Source organism: Eschscholzia californica, unplaced genomic scaffold (genome assembly GCF_041429995.1).
Source record: "Eschscholzia californica isolate CP2 unplaced genomic scaffold, dmEscCali1.0.p SCAF_6, whole genome shotgun sequence".
In the NCBI taxonomy this organism is placed as follows: Eukaryota; Viridiplantae; Streptophyta; class Magnoliopsida; order Ranunculales; family Papaveraceae; genus Eschscholzia; species Eschscholzia californica.
This window is the reverse complement of record NW_028238483.1, coordinates 20,909,711-20,933,745: the sequence shown is the minus strand read 5'-3', so window position 1 is coordinate 20,933,745 and position 24,035 is coordinate 20,909,711.

Genomic DNA, 24,035 nt, shown 5'->3' with positions numbered 1-24,035 from the left:
CCCTAACCCTTCTTTTCCCCTCTTAGCCTCTCTTAGCCTCCTTTTCTCTCTACCTCTTCTCAACTAAAAACCCTAGCCACCATTCTTTTCTCTACCACCTTCATCTTTTCTCTAGATTTACTTTCTCCTTCTAATTTTTTCTTCTAACCTTCTAATTTCTCCATACCTTCTTCTCTAAAATCTCTTCTTCTTCTATCTCTCTTCTAAATTTCTCTTCTTTTATCTTCTAATAAGCTATTATTTGGAGTTTTGAGCAATATTCTTGAGATACTTGGAGCTTAAATTGGACATCAAAATGGAGATACATGGGAGTATGGATTGTGAACATTCTTGGTGATTTCTTTCCATTAATCTTTTGTAATTCCATTTATTTTATGAATTCAATGAATATTATTTTAGATTCCATGAGTAGCTAAATTTTGTATCTAGGGTGTAGAGGAAACCCATATTTGGGCTTATTTTGAGATATGTTATAAATCAATGAATCCTTATTTTGAGCTTCAATGCCTATTGATTGTCATTTCATGTTGATTCTATAACCTTATTATCATTCATGTATTATAATTAGATATTTCATGCTTTTATTGATTTATTAGATGAGATATGCCTTTTAGATCTTGAATGATAGTGTAGGAAATTAGTTTTATATGGTAGTCAATCATACATTCTTGATTTTGAATTGTGTTATTAAAGAATATATTCCGAAATCTAAATAGTTTATTATGTTAGATTTTGAGTTATACATGAGAAAAGGGATTTGTTATTTCGAGTTAAAGTCGGGAATCATCAATATGCTTCCGGTGTTTCGTGGTTTAGAGAACGAGAACGCGTATTATCATGTTAGGGAATTTGAGGACGTTTGCAAGACCATGAACGTCCCTAACTCGATTGATGCCGTTAGATTAAGGTTGTTCCCTTTTTCTCTAAAGGATAAAGCTAAGTCGTGGTTGTATGCCTTACAACCTGAGTCTATTTCTACTTGGGCAGAACTTAGTGGTGTCTTTCTGGAAAAATTCTTTCCCAAGCATAAAACTAGAGCTTTAAGGCAGAGTTTGCTTAATTTCGAGCAACTCCAAGGAGAATCTCTCTGTTACACATAAGAGTGACAAATTGATCTAGGATATGACTAGTAGGAGTGAGATATAATCATGAGAGTGTCCCATAAACATATCTCATAGGCCTAAAAAGGAATTAGGCAAAGATTGTACAAAAAGACCAAAAACAGGGTTTTTGGGCCTAGACCGGTTCGGGTACTTCTAGGACTCGGATTGGGCTGAATTTTGGAGGGTTAGTTTTTGATATAATAAACATTATATCTGCCAATTTTCGTGGTGTTTGGACACCTCCTCCTTAGGGAATTGAGAAAATATCAATAGTTGCTATTTTCGACTATTTCCCTAAATCTTATTCTAAAGGGTGTTTTGGGAAACCTAAAAGGAGGTGGATTCTTATTAGGGTTCTATATAAACACTCTTAGGGCAGAGAATAAGGGGTGGAATTTCTCTCTAAGCTTTCTTACTCTACCACATCAAGTAGAGAGGAGAAAGTGAGCTAATTCCCATTACTATCAATCTAGTCAAAGAAGAAGGTGTTCTTCTTTCCAACCACCATTGGTGTGCTAGCTATACAACAAGGTGGGAGATCAAGTTGATTACTCGTGTCCCAAGTAGAGGAGCTACACTTGAAGCTCTTGGTCTTCTTTAATCAATTCAACTAGTTCGAGGGAAAAGCGAATAAGGTAATCTACTATCTCCATTAGTTTAATTACTAGTTTTGCATGATGATCTTGGGGATACTAGTGTTAGACATTAGATGTCGTTATCCGCTATAAACACTAGTATAAGGGTTTAATTCCCTTCAGTATGTTGCTACATCCTCCAACATCTTCCACTGGTTCATCATCAATGTTGCCACGATACCCCTCGGTTGTCGGCTTAGTGCATCGGCTACCACATTTGCCTTACCCGGGTGGTATTGCAACGTGAAGTTATAATCCTTTATCAACTCCAACCATCTGCGCTGACTCATGTTCAACTCCTTTTGTGAGAAGAGATACTTGAGGCTCTTATGATCGGTAAAGAAATCGAACTTCTCACCATACAGATAGTGCCTCCAAATCTTCAAAGCAAACACTATAGCTGCCAACTCTAAGTCATGAGTTGGATAGTTTTGCTCATGTGGCCTCAACTGCCTAGAAGCATAAGCAACCACTTTATCTTTTTGCATCAATACACACCCTAAACCCTGAATAGAAGCATCTGTATAAATCACAAATCTGGTGCCACTCTCTGGAATGACCAACACCGGTGCCATAGTCAACTTCGTCTTAAGTTCTTTGAAAGCCTTATCACACTTTGTATCCCACGAGAATGTCACTCCCTTCTTTGTAAGATTCGTCAAAGGTCCTGCAATACTTGAGAACCCCTTGATGAACCGACGATAATACCCAGCCAATCCCAGAAAACTGCGAATCTCAGTAACCGAGGTAGGCTGCTTCCAATTAAGCACAGCTTCAACCTTAGAAGGGTCAACCAATACTCCGTCCTTCGAAATAACATGGCCTAGGAATTTTACTTCCTCTTGCCAAAAATCACATTTCTCGAACTTTGCATATAATTGATGTTCCATCAGTCTCTCTAACACCAATCTCAAGTGATCTTCATGATCCTCCTTAGTCTTGGAGTAGATAAGAATGTCATCAATAAAGACAATGACAAATTTATCCAAGAAGTCCCTGAACACCCGATTCATGAGGTCCATAAACACTGCAGGAGCGTTAGTCAAACCGAAAGACATAACAAGAAACTCATACGAACCATAACGTGTCACAAATGCCGTCTTAGGAATGTCCTCCTTTCGGACTCGTAACTGATGGTACCCTGACCTCAAGTCAATCTTAGAGAACCACTTGGTCCCTCTCAGTTGATCGAACAGATTGTCAATCCTTGGTAAAGGATATTTATTCTTCACGGTAACCTTGTTGAGCTCTCTATAATCAATACACAACCGCATCGTCCCATCTTTCTTTTTAACAAAAAGAACAGGTGCACCCCAAGAACTACTCTGACGTATGAACCCCTGATCTAGTAATTTCTGAATCTGGTCCTTAAGCTCTCGCAGTTCTATCGGAGCCATTCGATAAGGAGTTCGGGCTATAGGTTTAGTACCCGGTTCCAACTGAATGCAAAAGTCAACCTCTCTACGTGGTGGCAACCCTGGTACATCTCTGAACACATCGTGGTACTCACTAACCACATCAATACTATCAAGCCCCTCACTCATTACCGGATGCTCTTCTAGCTCTACGTTACTCAAGTGAACCTCTCTCATCGGACGAGTCAATGCTGACACTGTAAACACTTCTTCCCCTGGAAGAGAAAATGTGACTGTCTTGGCATAACAGTCCACAAGTGCATGGTATGAGGCAAGCCAATCCATGCCTAAAATCACATCATACCGCACCAACTCAAGCACAAAAAGGTCTGTAGCGAAGTCTCGCTCACCCAATCTAATGATACACCCCTTACAGATGTGGTCTATCACAATCAAACCACCCCAAGCAGAAGACACCGAAAAAGATCTCCCACATCGATCTAGCTCTATGGGTAACTTACGAACAAAAGAAATAGAGATAAATGTGCCCATGGCACCAGGATCAAATAAAATTTTACCCATTCTAGTATGAATAAGGAATGTACCTTCCACCACATCAGTAGGTGCGCGGTCATCTCTAGGAAGGATGGCATTCAACTGTGGTTGTTGCCCACGTCCCTGTGGTCTGCCCTGCGGGTTACGCTCATGATCACGCCCCTGATTTCCTGTCTGAGCTCTAGTCCTCCTCGGATAATCAAAAGACCTGTGTCCTACTTCCTGACAATTAAAACAAACTCCTCTAAATGGTCTCTGTTCCACACCATCAACATTAGCCACTGGCGGTTGCCTACCTGTAGTCACCACTGTCATATCCCTGTTGCCTCCCTCGATCTGAGGCCTCTTACCATCCCGTTGACCATTATAGTTGTTGCGCTGATTCCAACCAACCTTCCCGTAACTGCTATTGTTCCCCTTTTGTTCACCCTTGCTTTGCACTTTAATTCCTCTCTGCTTCTTTGCCTCCTGTATCCGAGCATCGTGAACCTTAGCACAAGAAACCACCTTCTGATAGGTGTCGAAACTAGGTTGCCCAGCAATGTACCTAGCAATATTGTCACGCAACCCGTTGACAAACCTCTCAATCTTTTCCTCCTCTGTGGGAATCAGTTGAGTAGCGAAGAGGGAGAGTCTGTGAAACTCATTCTCATACTCCAAAACCGATTGATTCTCCCCTTGCTTCAATTCCTGAAATTCCCTCTTAAGTGTTTGTTGTGCCGAGAAAGGAATAAAGTTTTCCATGAAGACCTTCTTAAATTCTTCCCCGGTGAACCTCAACGGATCCACTAGCCTAGACTGAGTGTCCCACCAAGTAGCTGCATTCTTCTTCAACTGGAACACTGCCATCCGTTGCTTATATTCCTCGGAGCAATCAAATGCCACGAACATCCTTTCTATCTCCTTACACCATTCATATGCCTCTACCGGTCCACCAGTCCCATCAAATGTTGGCGGTTTCATTTTCATAAACTCATGGTAGTACTTCAACTAGGTCATCTCAGTCGGTGGCCTCAGATTCATAGCAGGACCTCCCGTCTCTAGTGTCGGATTCTGTGTCCGAGCTTGTTCCCTTGTTTGAGCCTCTGCTGCAATGTTAATCAAATTTTGCAATGCGGCTGCATCAATTGTCACTGTCTCTCCTCCGTTCAGATTAGGATTTGTGGTCTCATGACCCCCTGACTGTTCATGTGTACCCTCTGGTGTTGTAGAACCTCTTTCCTCAGGTAGGACACCTCGACCTCGACCTATACCACCCCCTCGGGTGCGAGCACTGCGACGACCTCTGCCACGACCAGTAGCCCCTTCGCTAACCATAACTCTATTCAAATCCAAAAGAGAAACCAAGTCAAAACTTAGACAGTCAAGAGCTCCGTACAAAAATTTACTACGTACTATGCGCTTAGAGGGGTTGAACCCTACACACTGATCCTAGGATTTATGAACCTAGAGCTCTGATACCACTTTGTAACACCCCAAATCTAGATTTCCACGTCGACCGCCATGAAAACCTAAACTCAAAGCATTTCTCCGCAGAATAGTAAACATAGTCGATATATCCATCAAAAGAGACAAATAATATCAAATGTGAAGCTCATAAGAATCAATAAATCATCTAAAAGAAATCCATTAAAACTTTCTTTACTCAAACAATGTTACTAAATCATCGACACGTAGGTCGGACAATATCGAATGAAATAAATAACTGTCTAGGAGGCGAAAATCCAAATAACTACCTAATCTCGAAAGCGAACACTAAGAAAGAAACTCCGAGCTGACGAACTGAGATCAAACTGGTGGCGCTCCCCGATCTCTATCACCTGAAAAATAGTAGGCTGGGTCAGAACCCAGCTAGTAGATTTCTAATTACCTAAGGTCTAAATAGACCAATTCAACACAAAACCAAGTATCGAACAACAGATCAATAATAACAGTCCATTGTGTTACTGAAGGAGTTGAAGGAGATGTCCTTCGACCAAGGTGACAATGCGAACAATTTGTCGGATAGGACAATTGATGTGGAAGATCATCAAGTCCGATTGATTTAGGGATCGTAGAGTTGTAGCTAGAGACCAACTACGATCGTCGAATTACGAAGTAATTCGCGGCTAACTTCGATCGGATCCTACAACGGGTTACACATAAGAGTGTCAAATTGATCTAGGATATGACTAGTGGGAGTGAGATATAATCATGGGAGTGTCCCATAAACATATCTCATAGGCCTAAAAAGGAATTAGGCAAAGATAGTACAAAAAGGCCAAAAACAGGGTTTTTGGGCCTTAGCCGATTTGGGCACTTCTAGGGCTCGGATTGGGCTGATTTTTGGAGGGACGTTTCCTTATGTTATGAACATTAAATCTGCCAATTTTGGCTGGGTTTGGACGTCATCTCCTTAGGGAATTGAGAAAATACCAATAGTTGCTATTTTCGACTATTTCCCTAAATCTTATTCTAAAGGGTGTTTTGGGAAACCTAAAAGGAGGTGGATTCTTATTAGGGTTCTATATAAACACTCTTAGGGCAGAGAATAAGGTGTTGAATTTCTCTCTAAGCTTTCTTACTCTACCACATCAAGTAGAGAGGAGAAAGTGAGCTAATTCCCATTAACTATCTATCTAGTCAAAGAAGAAGGTGTTCTTCTATCCAACCACCATTGGTGTGCTAGCTAAACAACAAGGTGGGAGATCAAGTTGATTACTCGTGTCCCAAGTAGAGGAGCTACACTTGAAGCTCTTGGTCTTCTTCAATCAATTCAACTAGTTCGAGGGAAAAGCGATTAAGGTAATCTACTATCTCCATTAGATTAATTACTAGTTTTGCATGTGATCCTGGGGATACTAGTGTAGACATTAGATGTCTTATTTCCGCTATAAACACTAGTATAAGGGTATAAATCCCTACAGTGGCGTCAGAGCCTCTTGCAATGAACTAGTTTTTGCTAAGAATCGAACTAGTTCATATTAGATATGATTGATAGTTTGATAAATTGAGTTTATAAAAGTATTTTAAAAGTGTTTTAAAATTATTTAAACTCACAATTTGATATTATTGAATGGGATTCAATGAATTTCAAATTGAGAATCAAATTGTTAAAAGTGTTTTAAAAGACTCAATTTGATTGAATTTCAAACTAATCCATGCTTGATTAAGTTGATAGTTATGTTTAAAAAGGTTTTAAACATGAAATTTGATTAATTTTGAATTGGATTCAAAGATTTTTCAAATTGATTTCAAAATTGTTCTTTGAAAAAGTTTCAAAAACCTAGATTTTGATCCAAAATTGGTTTGATTAAGAGTTGTTTTTAAGTTTTGGAAACTTTTGAAAAACAAAATTTGGAATTTAGAAGTGTTCTAAAAGAAGTGTTTTGAGTTTTAGGAAACTCTCAAAACAAAATTTGGAAATTTTTAAAAGTTTCTACAAGTTTTGTAAAATTTTAGAAGTGTTCTAAAAGATTTCAAAATTTAGAAAGAGTTTTAAAATTGGAAGTTAGCAAAAGATTTGCACAAAAAAAAAAAAAAAATTTTGGAAACTAGGGTTTTGGAAACCCTAGTGTCCGGCCAGGAAGCTTCCTGGCCGGACAGAAGCTGCTGGTCGCATCCACTGGACGCGTCCAGAGCAGCTGCTGAGACACGTCCAGGAGACGCGTCCAGCAGCTGCAACCAGATTGCCACTGGTCGCGTCTAGAACGCGTCCAGAGCAGCTAGGACGCGTCTTGGAGACGCGTCCAGGTCGAGTCTAGGACTCGACCACCAGCTGTAATGGAAGCATCTGGACGCGTCTTGGAGACGCGTCCAGAGCAGCTCGGACGCGTCTAGGACGCGACCAGAAGCTGCACTGGTAGCTTCCTGGACGCGTCTGAGACGCGTCCAGAGCTCTCGACCAGACGCGTCTTGGAGACGCGTCTGGGAGGTTCTGGGTGTCTCGGACTAGTCCGAGACACCTAGTGCTGGTCCGGTCCAGCACCAGACACGTCTAGGACGCGTCTGGTACATGGACTAGCGTCCTGGCTCCGGCCAGGACGAGACCAGGCCTTGATAGGCCTCGGCCAGGACATGCCGGCCCTATGGGCCGTGCTATGTCCGGACCTTGTCCGAGCCCTTTTGTGGGCTTGGGCCGGGACTTGTCTAGGACTTGACCCGGGCTTTTTCGAGGCTTTTCGGACCACGAAAAGGGACCATCATTCGAGTGGGAGTTTTTGCCAAAATTTCTTCCGATTCCAACCAAATAATTCCAAAATCAATCCGGGCCATCCAAGGGCCCAAAACGGATTTCTCTTTAAATTGATTTATGAAATCATTAAGAATCGAACCAATATTTTTTCCGAAATTGACCCGGGCTTTCTCGAGCCCAAAACGGAGTTTTTCTTAAAGATGATTTTAGAAATCATAAAAGATAAAATCGGAACGCACCATTAGTTGAATTCTTCGAATTTAGACTTAAGGTCCGTAATGTGACATGTGATGTCAACAAAAGTATCTCCCATGATAATCATGCATATATAGTTCTTAGCCTTGATATATTATATGATTGCATGTGATGTGAATGCGGGAAACTAGTATGGCCATAGATTTATTTCTTTATTCTTGTTTTAAGCACGGATGGGTGCATGCTTTGTAATTAATTTTAATTTCAAGTTTATACGATCTGCGAATCGTTAGAGTCTTGTAATTAGAGTTTAGGGTCTATGAGTCCATTGAAGAAACTCGAGGATGAAATCCAAAGGCGAGTGGGAGAAATCAATGGAGGTTTAAAGATGGGGATCTAAGACGAACCAAAAGGCGAAACAAGAAGAAAACCAAAGGAGATTAGATCTTCTAGGTTAGGGGCCATACTAGGATCCATGTCTGCTTGATTTACTTTCTCGCGCGCATTTACTTACTTATTTACGCTTTATGTCGTGGACGTTAGTTAGGCTAAATAGTTCACTATAACAAACGCCAGACTAGCGTAAAAGTCCCCAAAACGTAATCTTGAGTAATCGCCTATCCAGATTAAGACACTCGTTGCGCCCTTGTTCGAGGAAGGTGGGTCGGCCTTCGCAGAGTACCTCCTCTACCTTGGGACAATGCGGGTAGGTCTATAGAAGAGGCCTACACGTCTAAATGGTTTTACTCAACGAGATCAGCAAGAGAGTCTTGGATACTCGAGGCAAAAGGATAGATTAGTCATTCATTTATGAAATCTATCAACCAAGAGTCATAAGGTATGATCAGTGAAGTAGTTCACTCACCCGGAACGACGGAGTCAAAGGGTAGGGCCTTCGTCCGCTTTACTTCGAAGAACTGGGGTCTTGGAATCACTTATTCAATCGGGGACGATTTTTATTGAATAATGTGGGAAAACTAAGTTTTTCAAAAACGATAACGAGTTTTAAAACTTTGCCATTTCTTTATGTAGAATTAAGATGACACATGAAAACGGTTTCAACTTTAAAGTCACACCTAAGGGAGGTGTTGATCCACTTCCTAGAATGGAAGAATGAATCCGAGAATAGTTCTCAGATTCAAAAGGAAAGCTTACTAGAATACCCAATCCCAATGTTGACTCATACCGAAGAAGGTCAAAAGCCATTTGCAAGCAATCTTATAACATTCTCTTTGGAAGAGTAATGGATGCTAGCATAACCATTAAGACAAACTGAGGAAGAATTTCCCACAAAAGTCATAAATGGAGAGGTACGAGTCCTCCAAGGCAATCTGAAAGTCATCCTAACAGAAGACAACAGAATACATCTATCACCCAATTCAATATCGATTGAACAAAGATAGATAAGACCTTAGATGAGTCACTCAGGTTGTTACGGACAAACTGAGCAGAACATACGGGAATATCCAATCTAAGAAAGGTTCTTGAGATTTGGTACAAAGAATCTAAGAAAGAGCTCTTAAGATTCAAAAGGGCAAAGGGTCAGTCAAGTGAGACAAACATTTGATCGAAGAAAAGGCAAACAGTTACCGAGTACATGATCAAGAGTATTTCTCATTACTGTGAATTTTTCCAAACAATGGCTAGACCATTCAAGAGGAAACTACCCTTAGCACCTGGAGGACATAAGGAATGGAATTACGAATTCCGATTCCAACATCCTTGTTAACAAAGTTAAAAACAAGTATCGTAAAATTTCTTCATCAGGTATTTTATACCGGATGAGCGGCTCAGTGGGAGCTTAAGGGAATTACATACTTGACTAAAAGAAGTAAAGATCCAAGAGGGAGCAGAAGCAGTAATGCTAGGGATGCTGAAAGGGATCAAAGTCTTCTTTTAGACACTGATCTAGCTTAGAACTTAATAGTGATTATTTTGTTCTTCTAGAAACATATGATGTTTTAAACCAGTGGTAAAATTAACTGAAGGTTAACATTGATAATGGCTAAAATCAAGAGATTCAAACTCATTAAACTTCAGTATTGTCAATTAGGTCTTAAGGACTGAATTGACAAAGTCACCCTTTTCAAAAGGCATAGAGACTGGTAATCTATTAGGACTCATACAGTGTTATGCAGACCTATAAGTTTACTTTGAGAAGCTAACGAGAGAAACTTCAAATACGTACTCTGACAACTTCATGAAGTATGGAAACGTACAAATCATAAAGTATAAGTCGGAATGTTTGAAAGGTTCAAACAAAGTACAAACCGAAGTAAAAGAATCATTTTGACAAGAGAGTTTAAGTCATCCAATTAGATTGGAGTGGTAAAAACTTGAGTCAAATACTTGATAACCATCAAAGGAGTTGAGAAACCGTTTCCCAACTCGCTCCATGGAACACATCTGAGGGATGGTGGATTCAGTGGGAGTAATCGAACATTGCTATGCATAATTCGATCAAAGATGGGTTTAAGCCAGTCTTCCAAATATTTTGGACATATTCTAGAAACGATTGTTTTCACACTTACCAAAGTCCGTCTAAAGCTAAATTTGTAAAAGCGTTACAAAACTAGCTAATATCTGACGCAATTTCTTTTTGAAAGAAATTTGGGCTTCTTCCACAACCAATCAAGAGAACAAAGTGTTTGTTGCTCATGATAGTATTCTTCTAATAATTAGTAGTCTGGGAGAAAAGTACTAATTATTACAAGAATAAGTGGGAGAAAAGTACAAGTCGAATTAATTCGATCATCATGAAGGGTCATGAAGAACAATCATGAAACTTGTACAAGACGATTAAATTCGACCAAGGGCAACAAACTGCGGCTCCTCGGAAAAGGAAAGGTTAAAGATATGATCTTGTAAACTCACCGCACAAAAGCGAATGTCATTCGCAGGAGAACTCTCAAAGCGAGTGAAAGTGTCTCTAAAGGAATATCTCAAAGTAGTTGAGGAAATTCCAAATTGTTGTTCAAAAGCCCTAGAAAGGTCAAAATAAAATCTTAAAGACTCAGAAAATAAAGGTTATTTCTGAAAAGATAAAAGACCTGCGCAGAAACGGAAACTGACTCTAGATTTTGGCTAGAAGCCAAAATCATCGTGGAATCCATATCTCGTCAAGACATGAAGCTTGATAATTTAAGTCAACAGAAGACCTAAATTGGTTTTCCAAAGTAGAAAACTGAGAAGGATGGAAACATTCATGTTTCCCGAAACTAGACAAGAAGAATAAGATTCTTCCAATCAAGTTATGTCCATAGGCATGCTTCAGAAATCCATCGACGGATTAAAAGCACGCAAGAGTTAGAATCTTCGATTCAAAAGGCAATCAGAGAAATTTGATTCCTGGAGAATGAAGAAAAATCTTGAATCGCGAGTTTCAAGAAGGTAAGTGGGAGAAACAAACCTTCCGGGTCCGTATGCTGAGTACATACAAAAGATTGAGTACGACATAAGATGTTGTGTAACAGTGAACACACTGACTCAATAAAAGGACTGCACACAAGGATGAAATGCCATTTTGGGCATCTGAAGATCTATAAGCATTGATCAAAAGGATGATAGGATTAGAGAGACTCAGTACGCTGAGATGCTTGAGATCCAAAACAGAAAATCTAAGACTCGGAAAGTCTAAAAGATTTCGACCCAAAAACTCATGACAGAGGGCGTTGCAAAACTCGGAGTCTGAAAAGACACCGATGAGCTAGCACGCATGAGAGAGACATTTATGTTCGAAAACATAAAGTCAATCATGTTGGACATGATTAGCATTTAAACATCCGAATTCAGATTGGAAAACCGAAACACTACTTAGTACATCCTAGAAGGCTAAAGGATGAAGTAGTACAAAAATTGAACATGTCATCGTAGCAAACTTTCAGACATGGAAGGAAAGTAGGCTAAAAGTGTTTAAGCCGGAAACTGTTGCAAATACTACACAAAGAATTAAAAGCCTTAACTCTAGTAAAAGTTACTAGATATTATCAAGGTTGAAGTTAACAATCTTCAAATTAATTGATAATAAGCAAAGTTTAAAACCGACTACCACGGAAGTCAAACTAAACTGTCACCTAAGACATAGTATGAGATTCATACACAGTCTAAGGCATGAGGTATAATTTTAAACCTCGACAAGTAAAATTGAGTGGGTAAAAGGAGTTTTACGGAAGAGGCTCAGATTTACAACTCTCGTTATCAGAAATAATAAGAGTTATTTCACCAGTCGTCTAAATTTGGTTTAGTATTTAAACGACAGTCCATCGATAATAAAACGTTCCGAATAGGTTTGTCAGATACGTGATCTGATGAATGAAACCCTATTAAGTGAACTTGGAATATTTATTATCAAAAACCCTGGTCCAGGTCATTGCATGGACAACAGGGACTCAAGCACGGGAGTCGATGGGATAGCGCAGTTTCATGGGCTATAGGAATAGTATATTCTATTCGACTACGTGGGTGTGTAAAAGGTTTATACACTGGATAACCCTCAAATGAGAAGTACATCACTCGTGATGAACGTCAATACTTCTCATAGAGACAATTGGAGAGATTCCTCAAAACATGAGTGCTCCACTCATCTTATGAAAGGAATGTCCAACTTTGGTTCCGTCAAACGCCGCGCCGTAAAAGGAGGTTATAAAGACGGATACTGGGAAGGACAGGATAGACATGAAGTTAAGTGGGAGCGCAAGAATGGATTGTGTCACCCTAATCACATTAGGTACAAAGTGTCTCAAGGCCACTTGATGAGTAGCAACTGAAAATGCGTGGCCGCGCTCAAACGGATTAAAAGTTAATCGTTTGTCTTTTACAGTTGTACTCGGATATCAAGAAAGTCTGAATGACGTGACGTATCAGATGGGATACTAAATTGACACGGGAATCGAGGCATTGCACTTGTTCTAAGTCCAAGTGGGAGTTTGAAGGAGTTGAAGGAGTTGAAGGACATGTCCTTCGACCAAGGTGACAATGCGAACAATTTTTCGGATAGGACAATTGATGTGGAAGATCATCAAGTCCGATTGATTTAGGGATCGTAGAGTTGTAGCTAGAGACCAACTACGATCGTCGAATTACGAAGTAATTCGCGGCTAACTTCGATCGGATCCTACAACGGGTTACACATAAGAGTGTCAAATTGATCTAGGATATGACTAGTGGGAGTGAGATATAATCATGGGAGTGTCCCATAAACATATCTCATAGGCCTAAAAAGGAATTAGGCAAAGATAGTACAAAAAGGCCAAAAACAGGGTTTTTGGGCCTTAGCCGATTCGGGCACTTCTAGGGCTCGGATTGGGCTGATTTTTGGAGGGACGTTTCCTTATGTTATGAACATTAAATATGCCAATTTTGGCTGGGTTTGGACGTCATCTCCTTAGGGAATTGAGAAAATACCAATAGTTGCTATTTTCGACTATTTCCTTAAATCTTATTCTAAAGGGTGTTTTGGGAAACCTAAAAGGAGGTGGATTCTTATTAGGGTTCTATATAAACACTCTTAGGGCAGAGAATAAGGTGTGGAATTTCTCTCTAAGCTTTCTTACTCTACCACATCAAGTAGAGAGGAGAAAGTGAGCTAATTCCCATTAACTATCTATCTAGTCAAAGAAGAAGGTGTTCTTCTATCCAACCACCATTGGTGTGCTAGCTATACAACAAGGTGGGAGATCAAGTTGATTACTCGTGTCCCAAGTAGAGGAGCTACACTTGAAGCTCTTGGTCTTCTTCAATCAATTCAACTAGTTCGAGGGAAAAGCGATTAAGGTAATCTACTATCTCCATTAGATTAATTACTAGTTTTGCATGTGATCCTGGGGATACTAGTGTAGACATTAGATGTCTTATTTCCGCTATAAACACTAGTATAAGGGTATAAATCCCTACAGTTACACCTTTCGTACCAACACAATTGAAGTCAACCTATTATACGGTTGAAGAGATTCATACAATACAACTTCCCTTTTGGAGGGGCATAACCAATTTTGAGGTCCACGAGATAGCGTCACTTGCCATTCGTGTTTGCATCGTCTTAAACCTCTCAATAGACAAAGGATACCACCCAAAAAGGGGATCCGTGCAACCCGAGCACAGTGCAACACGAGCACTTTACATATGAGCAGGAGGCGAGCCAACCTCTAGTTGGTAATTACTTCTCAAACTAGAAGTATGTGGTCCACAAGAATGATCTTGTGTTTGCATCAACTTAGACCTCTTCATAAACTATGGATACCTCCCAAAAAGGGGATCCGTGCAACACGAGCACATATGAGCAGGAAGCGAGCCAACCACCGATAACTTATGGATTACAATCATCAATCCATATTTGAACTCAAACCCCTGGTCCACTGGGTTGTCCAATATCACATTGACAAACCCGTGTTTGCAATCGATCCACATGTCGAGCCAACCAGTCTTAGTTCATTCCATTAACGGAACTCAAGATCATGGTCCACCAAGTTATCTAATATCACATAAATAACTAATGTTTGCAATCGACTCACATGTCGAGCCAACCAGTCTTGGTTCCGACTAGCCTATGCTTTCTAGGTTAACAACCTAAAGCAATATATCACACACAACTATTGGAAGCACTCATGCCCCAATATCACACAAATAATCTCATACAATCAATTATCAATAACAATAACATAAACACGAATAATCATTAGCGTCTAGGCTGCTGCCCGGATGTATTTTCTACTATGTTTATATAATCCTAATAGTCTAGGTTGCTGTCTGGGTATATACATACCCCATTAATATAACTATAATCGTCTAGGGTTACTATATTGTTGTTGTAAATAGTCTCTAATCATAATGGATATCTATTGTATTACTAATTGGTTCTAAGTTGATGATAACCTAGTAAACAACAATGGTTCAAAGCTATTATAGTCCTACTATCCAAAACTAGGTTAAAAATTAAAGAGGGCTATATAAACCCTAGGGAAGAAGAAACCTACCTGATTTTTAGTACCAAGAAGAAGAAACAAATCCTCTAGCAAAGCCTTTTTGATCCACCTTCTCCTTCTTCTTCACTTTCTCTCTCTAAACCCTACTATCTCTCTTTAAAGTCCTCTCACAACTCACGGGTGTAAGGGAAGGAAAGAGACCAAATTGAATCTGGTGGGTGTTAGGGATTTAAGGGGTATTAATTTCGTTTTGCTAAAGGCACCTCCATAAATTAGTAGGGGCACTACAATATCAATCTCATCAAACATCTCCACAATAAACATCACACGGTACACTGGCAATCTTTAATCCACATCCGCAAAATTCGTGAAAGCAGAAAAGAATTCGAAGTGGTGAAATTCAAGTATACAAAAAGAGAACTCAATTCCAGTGCAGACAGATTAGCTAAATGGGCAAGGAAGAAAAACGCGAGCAAAATTTGGAAGAATGTACCTTGTATTTTAGTTAATAAATATTGTAATAACGCTGTTATTTAATATATGAAAGCTAGTTCAACAAAACAAAAAAAAAGTTGCATCAAATCCCATCTCGAACAAATATTAATTCTTAAATAACCTCGATTGATATTTTATTTAAGAAAAAGTACGAACATAATAATTTTCAACTGGAGAAAATTGGCAGGAAATCAGATGCATTTTCGACATTCTTGTTAACTTGTCTTGGACATTACGACCATTTAAATCCGTTAATTTGAGATATAAGTACTCTTATACTTCACCAATAAAAGGCCTTAAATTCTGCATGGGCGTCTAAATTCTCGGGATGCCACTGTTCTTTATATCTTTAAACTTTGTTTGAACAAGTTTCCAAATGAAACTTTAGAGAGGATGAATCTACACCAATTTATTTTAATTAATGTTAGGGTTTTTTGATTATTAATCTCTCGTATTGATTTCAAGTATTAAAATCGAATAAAATATGATCAATATAGGAAACCAGAACACGCAAAGGTGATTAATTTGCCTTACATATCTTAATGGAAAGAGATGTATATGTCATGACACTTAAAGGAAGATCAAATTAGTCACGTTGTTTTCATAAATACGTTTTTTCTTTCATATTTGAGATATCAACTTATTCTTGTCCCTTAAAACACGTTTGACATCCAACTAGCTAGAGAGTACATAATTTGTAATCCTAAAAAGATGTACATCTTAATGATTTCTAATAGTTATAGATATTGAAGTCCACCTAATACAGTCATGAGTCGTGATTAAGAATAAGTTTTGATGTTATTTGTTGCTATTTGAGTAGATCCTTACTATCTACTTTAATTACTAAGACAAGACACTTTTATTTTATAAAGAATGGATTGTAGCTGTAACAATAAATATCCAATTCTCACACTTAGTAAATGTTTCGATCAACGTTTTAAATCAGTTAGTAAGGAAAATTGATTATATTTACTTCGTAATAAGTTCTTTATAATGGATAGTATAATATTCTACAAAAAAAAAATTAACAGTCAAAGATTCATTATACTCGAGTCATATGTTACGTCTAAATAAGATGATTGTATATTATATATCATTTATCGGTTGCACACTATTAAAAATTACGCAAACTACTACTAACTTTGATGGTTGCATGAATGTTATTTGTGCATATCTACTCGACTACCCCCTATGCCTTTCTATGCTTACTATATATATGTGTCTGTGTGTATATGTCAGTTCATGGTGCTATCATTTGCATTATATGTTCGTTAATTGGGTGCAAATTTGATTTTATATGACGCATGCAGCCAGTAAACCTATTATTTTTTCACGAGACAAATTGCTTTGTAATAACTCCTGTATCAATGTGATTCTATTTAGGATTCCCTTAAATTTGTTCCCAAGTATTTTGCTAAAAAATATGAATATGTCCATGTATTTAATGATGAAATCTCCATGTTTATATATTCCTTATTCATATTAATCAATTAATGGAGGATTCCCTGTCATTATTCCCTAAAATTAAGTTTCCTGAATAAGAAAATTTGTTTCTGATTTTTACCTAATCCTATTGATCCTCTCTTAAGCTCACCTCAGTAGGTCACTATAAATACTAGACCTAGAAGTCTCCATTTCAATACCTTTAGCTATGTCTTGCTCCACCAACTTTCTCTATTATTCATCTCTCACTCCTTTCTAACTCCATCTAATTATACTCTCAGTCTTTTAGTGTTGACAATTTTTGTCAATTTAAGTTCTTTCATAGTAATCCCTTTTTTATTTCTTACAGTTTTAGGAAAATTTTGTTTAATAGGTAACATCCCTTTCTACCAGTCAAAACATTTTGTCTAATGGGAATGATGATATTATTATATGTTCAAAAAATTATTTTATCGGATCAACGATTTACCATATAGGTTGTAGGTTTTTTTCCTATTAGATTGCCCATTCAGGTGCAGTACTAGAATAGATGGGGAAACCATCAACAGGTACATGCCATGGTGGTGGTTAAAGTGGTGGAGGTGTCGGTCGTTTTGTCTTTGATGATGAAGGGGTAGTGATGGTGAAGACAGGGGAACGGTAAACAACTGGAGAAAGCCCTTGTGGTGAATGGGGTTGTGACTTGATGTTGAAGACAGAGGTACTGATGCAAGTTGTTGTTCTGTTTCACAATCAATGAAAGACAGGATACCAGTAATATTTGTAAAGAATTTTCTTATAGAGTGTCATTTGGATATACAGATTATATTTTAAATCTTCGTTTGCAGAAGTTGCTGCTAATGTTCATTTTTGAAGTTTAAGAGCATTAGATAATGTTTTATCAATACTATTACTTCTATATATTCAGTATTTTGTCTTTGTAAATGATACAAATGCTAAACTAGCAGACCTACTCGAGACCTAAATGAAATCGATGGTCTTCACTCAAAATGAGAAAGTACGTTAAAAGAGAGAGGGAGAGAGAGAACGAATCTTAGGTCTGCTGACTTATATAGGTTCGAGGTAAGATTTGAGTTTTAGTCTTTTCAATCATTGTTCTTTTATCTTTTACTTGTTGAATTTGCATGTGTTCTAGAATTTTGATTTGAAGACCTCAAAGCAACTACAATAACCAATAAATTTATATATTTTTTTCTTTTCGCACGAGTTTTCTAGAAAAAGATGTATCTAACAGGGTGCGAGCGGTTTGACCGCACCATGCCACCTCAAAGTGTTACTCCATATGGTCCTGCTTAGTTATACATATGTCAAATAAAAAAAGATCAAATACAAACAACAAGCTCATCCTAGTTGGTTCCATACTATGGAAATTCGAATCAAGATTCGTAAATTCATCTATAATTGTTTAGACAAAATACAATTGAATTTTGATTGAGCCACCTAGACTTTTTGTTGTACGTTATGCATTGTTTCACGATTAGTCGAGTGGAATCCAATTTCCACTTACTCAATTCTCTTTCGACATGATGTAGACATATTGGGTTTTATTCAGAAATTTTTTCTCGTTTTAAATTCTCTCCTAATAAAAAGCTAAAAAACCTAATGTCCAATGTTTGAGCCATCGTCCTTAAAAACTCTTCTTTTTTGCTAAAAAAAATATGGCTACAATAATAAGAATCTGCCAAATTTGGTATTCAATCTTTTTCTTAAAATTGACATTCACAAATTTAAATACACAACATTATTAGTTCCTATATTTTTTTTTTTTTTGATGAGCTAGTTCTTATAAATTAAGAAAAAGTACTTGTAAAGGTATTTGGTTTTGGAGAGTTACAAAAAACAAATTTACTATTTATAATAATTTTTACATAAGAAAATGGGCATCAAATTAGATGTATTTTGAGCGTTCTTGTCTAAATCATCCTCAAGATTATGACTATTTGTTTTTGTTAACTTTCTGTAATAATGTGAATATTATCTAGTTTTCGAAAGTGTTTTCCATTTACTCCACATCACGAACATGATTTCTCAGACAAATAAGTATTGATCAAATTTTTCTTTTTCTGTTTGAATTGGTTTGTTAAACCTTCACAAATCATTAATCACTTGTACTAATTTCAAGTATTAAAATAGAATAGAATAGGATCAAGTTAGAAACTCCTAGAGCACGTAAAGGTGATTAATTTGTCTTCCATATCTATGACTTAAAAGTTAACTAAAGAGACGCACATATGTCATGACACTTGAAGTAATACAAAGTTAGTCACGTTGATTTCGGAAATACGTTTTTTCTTTTATGTTTGCGAGATCATCTCATTCATGTAGCTCAAAACACGTTTGAAACCAAACTAGAGAATATTTATGATTCTGACCAGTTATACGTTTTATACATTCACAATTATCTTTTTGAAGTTCTTTTACTTTTAAAAGTAACAGAATAATTTTCTGTAAGGAAAAGAACAATAGTCAAACATTCACCATACTCCATCTTCTGTTACGATTAAGCGAAAGAGAAATGATGATAATGTCGGTGAAGTTAAACATTTATTGCATTTAACGTAAGATTATTTTTCTAGACAGGGGCGGACCCATGTAACCCTTCTGGGCACGTGTGCCCACGACTCCGAGTCCGAAAATTTCAAGGTCGATTTTAGGTAAAAACTAGGGTATATCCCGTGTCCTAGGGCACGAACAATTGTATCAATTAAATTTGACGACTTTCTATATAGTGGATATCCTAAATTTTTGGTATTCTACTTATTGTTTATTTTTCTTTGTTTCTTTTTATTCTTAATTAGTTATTTTATTGAGAGAGATAAGTTGCAATTTCTTTTTTTAACCCTTGCAATATCTTTTGTTTCCTTTTTCTATAAATTAGATATTTTATTTCTAAGGACACCGTTATTTTTTTTAATAGGTTATTTTATTTCTACTAAGGATTATATGTTAAACTTAAGGAAGGGCTTCTAGACAATGTTATTTATTAAAAAATAATATTTGTCCCAATCAACGTTTTTCCTTCTGTTTTATTATATAGATGGGTGTAGTCGTTGAACTATGAAACAAAGTTATAGTTGGCTTAGTGGAGTGCTAGTTAGTTGTTCGCACTTTGTGTCACCCCACCATCTCAATTTCTTTTATGTTTTTTGGGTAGTTTTTTTTTAGAGACTTGGGTAGTTTTTTTTTAGAGACACCTCGCTTTGGTGTTAGATGTGCTTCCCCCTTCACAATCTTACTCTCTAAGTTTGCCTTGAGGGAGGCGCCATTAACATTCAAAAAGGATTTGTTTAATTTTTTTTTTTTTTGGAAAAAGGTTTTTTTTAAGAGTTAATTTCTATATGACCCCCTACTTTGTGACCAGCTTCCTTTATGGCCCCCTTTTTTTCGTAAATTCAAATATGACCCCCTATTTTCATGGAAATGTCCTAACTACCCTTCCTTTAAATCTTTTTTCAAAATAAAATCAAAAAAACAAACATAATTCCACCTCACTTCCCTCTCCACCACTTATCTCTCTCCACCTCACCTCTCTTCACAAATCATCTTTCTCTCTCTCCAACTCACCTTTTTCTCTCCACCTCACCTCTCTCTCTCTCCACCTCACTCTATCTTCTCCGATGAAGGTCGCCGGCCGGAGAATTTTCCGGCCGGCGACCTTCAACCTAAAAAAAAAAAAAACAAATTTTTACTCTCTCTCTCTAAAAACTCCGGCGAAGGGGGTTCCCTTCGCCGGAGTACGGGTGTAGGGATTTACACCCTTCTACTAGTGTTTATAGCGGAAATAAGACATCTAATGTCTACACTAGTATTCCCAGGATCACATGCAAAACTAGTAATTAATCTAATGGAGATAGTAGATTACCTTAATCGCTTTTCCCTCGAACTAGTTGAATTGATTGAAGAAGACCAAGAGCTTCAAGTGTAGCTCCTCTACTTGGGACACGAGCAATCAATTTGATCTCCCACCTTGTTGTATAGCTAGCACACCAATGGTGGTTGGATAGAAGAACACCTTCTTCTTTGACTAGATAGATAGTTAATGGGAATTAGCTCACTTTCTCCTCTCTACTTGATGTGGTAGAGTAAGAAAGCTTAGAGAGAAATTCCACACCTTATTCGCTGCCCTAAGAGTGTTTATATAGAACCCTAATAAGAATCCACCTCCTTTTAGGTTTCCTAAAACACCCTTTAGAATAAGATTTAGGGAAATAGTCGAAAATAGCAACTATTGGTATTTTCTCAATTCCCTAAGGAGATGACGTCCAAACCCAGCCAAAATTTGCAGATTTAATGTTCATAACATAAGGAAACGTCCCTCCAAAAATCAGCCCAATCCGAGCCCTAAAAGTGCCCGAATCGGCCTAGGCCCAAAAACTCTATTTTTGGCCTTTTTGTACTATCTTTGCCTAATTCCTTTTTAGGCCTATGAGATATGTTTATGGGACACTCCCATGATTATATCTCACTCCCACTAGTCATATCCTAGATCAATTTGTCACTCTTATGTGTAACCCGTTGTAGGATCCGATCGAAGTTAGCCGCGAATTACTTCGTAATTCGACGATCGTAGTTGGTCTCTAGCTACAACTCTACGATCCCTAAATCAATCGGACTTGATGATCTTCCACATCAATTGTCCTATCCGACAAATTGTTTGCATTGTCACCTTGGTCGAAGGACATCTCCTTCAACTCCTTCAGACTCCCACTTGGACTTAGAACAAGTGCAATGCCTCGATTCCCGTGTCAATTTAGTATCCCATCTGATACGTCACGTCATTCAGACTTTCTTGATATCCGAGTACAACTGTAAAAGACAAACGATTAACTTTTAATCCGTTTGAGCGCGGCCACGCATTTTCAGTTGCTACTCATCAAGTGGCCTTGAGACACTTTGTACCTAATGTGATTAGGGTGACACAATCCATTCTTGCGCTCCCACTTAACTTCATGTCTATCCTGTCCTTCCCAGTATCCGCCTTTATAACCTCCTTTTACGGTGCGGCGTTTAACGGAACCAAAGTCGGGCATTCCTTACATAAGATGAGTGGAGCACTCATGTTTTGAGGAATCTCTCCAATTGTCTTTATGAGAAGTATTGACGTTCATCACGAGTGATGTACTTCTCATTTGAGGGTTATCCAGTGTGTAAACCTTTTACACACCCACGTAGTCGAATAGAATATACTATTCCTATAGCTCATGAAACTGCGCTATCCCATCGACTCCCGTGCTAGTCTTCGTGAGTCATTGTTGTCCATGCAATGACCTGGACCAGGGATTCGATAATAAATATTCCAAGTTCACTTAATAGGGTTTCATTCATCAGATCACGTATCTGACAAACCTATTCGAAATGTTTTATCATCAATGGACTGTCGTTTAAATACTAAACCAAATTTAGACGACTTGTGAAATAACTCTATTATTTCTGATAACGAGAGTTGTAAATCTGAGCCTCTTCCGTAAAACTCTTTTTACCCACTCAGTTTTACTCGTCGAGGTTTAAAATTATACCTCATGCCTTAGACTGTGTATGAATCTCATACTATGTCTTAGGTGACAGTTCAGTTTGACTACCGTGGTAGTCGGTTTTAAACTTTGCTAATTATCAATTAATTTGAAGACGGTTATCTTCAACCTTGATAATTTCTAGTAACTTTTACTAGAGTTAAGGCTTTTAATTCTTTATGTAGTATTTGCAACAGTTCCCGGCTTAAACACTTTTAGCCTACTTTCCTTCCATGTCTGAAAGTTTGCTACGATGACATGTTCAATTTTGTACTACTTCATCCTTTAGCCTTCTAGGATGTTTCTAAGTAGTGTTTCGGTTTTCAAATCCGAATTTGGATATTCAAATGCTAATCATATCCAATATGATTGACTTTATGTATTCGAACATAAATCTCTCTCTCTCATGCTTGTTTGCTACGTCGGTGTCTTTTCAAACTCCGATTTAGCAACGCTCTTAGTCATGAGTTTTGGGTCGAAATTCTTTTAGACTTTCCGAGTCTTAGATTTTCTGTTTCGGATCTCAAGCATCTCAGCGTACTGAGTCTCTCTAATCCTATCATCCTTTTGATCTATGCTTATAGATCTTCAGATGCCCAAAATGGCATTTTATCCTTTTGTGTGTGGTCCTTTATTGAGTCAGTTCGTTACTGTTATACAACATCTTATGTCGTACTCAATCTTTTGTATGTACTCAGCATACGGACCTGGAAGGTTTGTTTCTCCCACTTACCTTCTTGAAACTCGTGATTCAAGATTTTCTTCATTCCTCAAGAATCAAACTTCTTTGATTTCCTTTTTGAATCGAAGATTCTAACTCTTGCGTGCTTTTAATCCGTGGATAGATTTCTGAAGCATGCTTATGGACATAACTTGATTGGAAGAATCTTATTCTTCTTGTCTAGTTTCGGGAAACATGAATGTTTCCATCCTTCTCAGTTTTCTATTTTGGAAAACCAATTTAGGTCTTCTGTTGACTTAAATTATCAAGCTTCATGTCTTGACGAGATATGGATTCCACGATGATTTTGGCTTCTTAGCAAAAATCTAGAGTCAGTTTCCGTTTCTGCGCAGGTCTTTTATCTCTTCAGAAATAACCTTTATTTTCTGAGTCTTTAAGATTTTATTTTGACCTTTCTAGGGCTTTTGAACAACAACTTGGAGTTATCTCAACTACTTTGAGATATTCCTTTAGAGACACTTTCACTCGCTTTGAGAGTTCTCCTGCGAATGACATTCGCTTTTGTGCGGTGGGTTTACAAGATCATATCTTTAACCTTTCCTTTTCCGAGGAGCCGCAGTTTGTTGCTCTTGGTCGAATTTAATCGTCTTGTACAAGTTTCATGATTGTTCTTCATGACTCTTCATGATTTTTCTCATGATCGAATTAAATCGACTTGTACCTTTTTCTCCCACTTATTCTTGTAATAATTAGTGCTAATTATTAGAAGAATACTATCATGAGCAACAAACACTTTGTTCTCTTGATTGGTTATGGAAGAAGCCCAAATTTCTTTTAAAAAGAAAATTGCGTCAGATTTTAGCTAGTTTTGAAACGCTTTTACAGATTTAGCTTTAGACGGAATTTTGGTAGTTTTGTGAGAAGCTGTGTCTAGACTAATGGATTTGGAGGATAGAGTTTGATTCGTG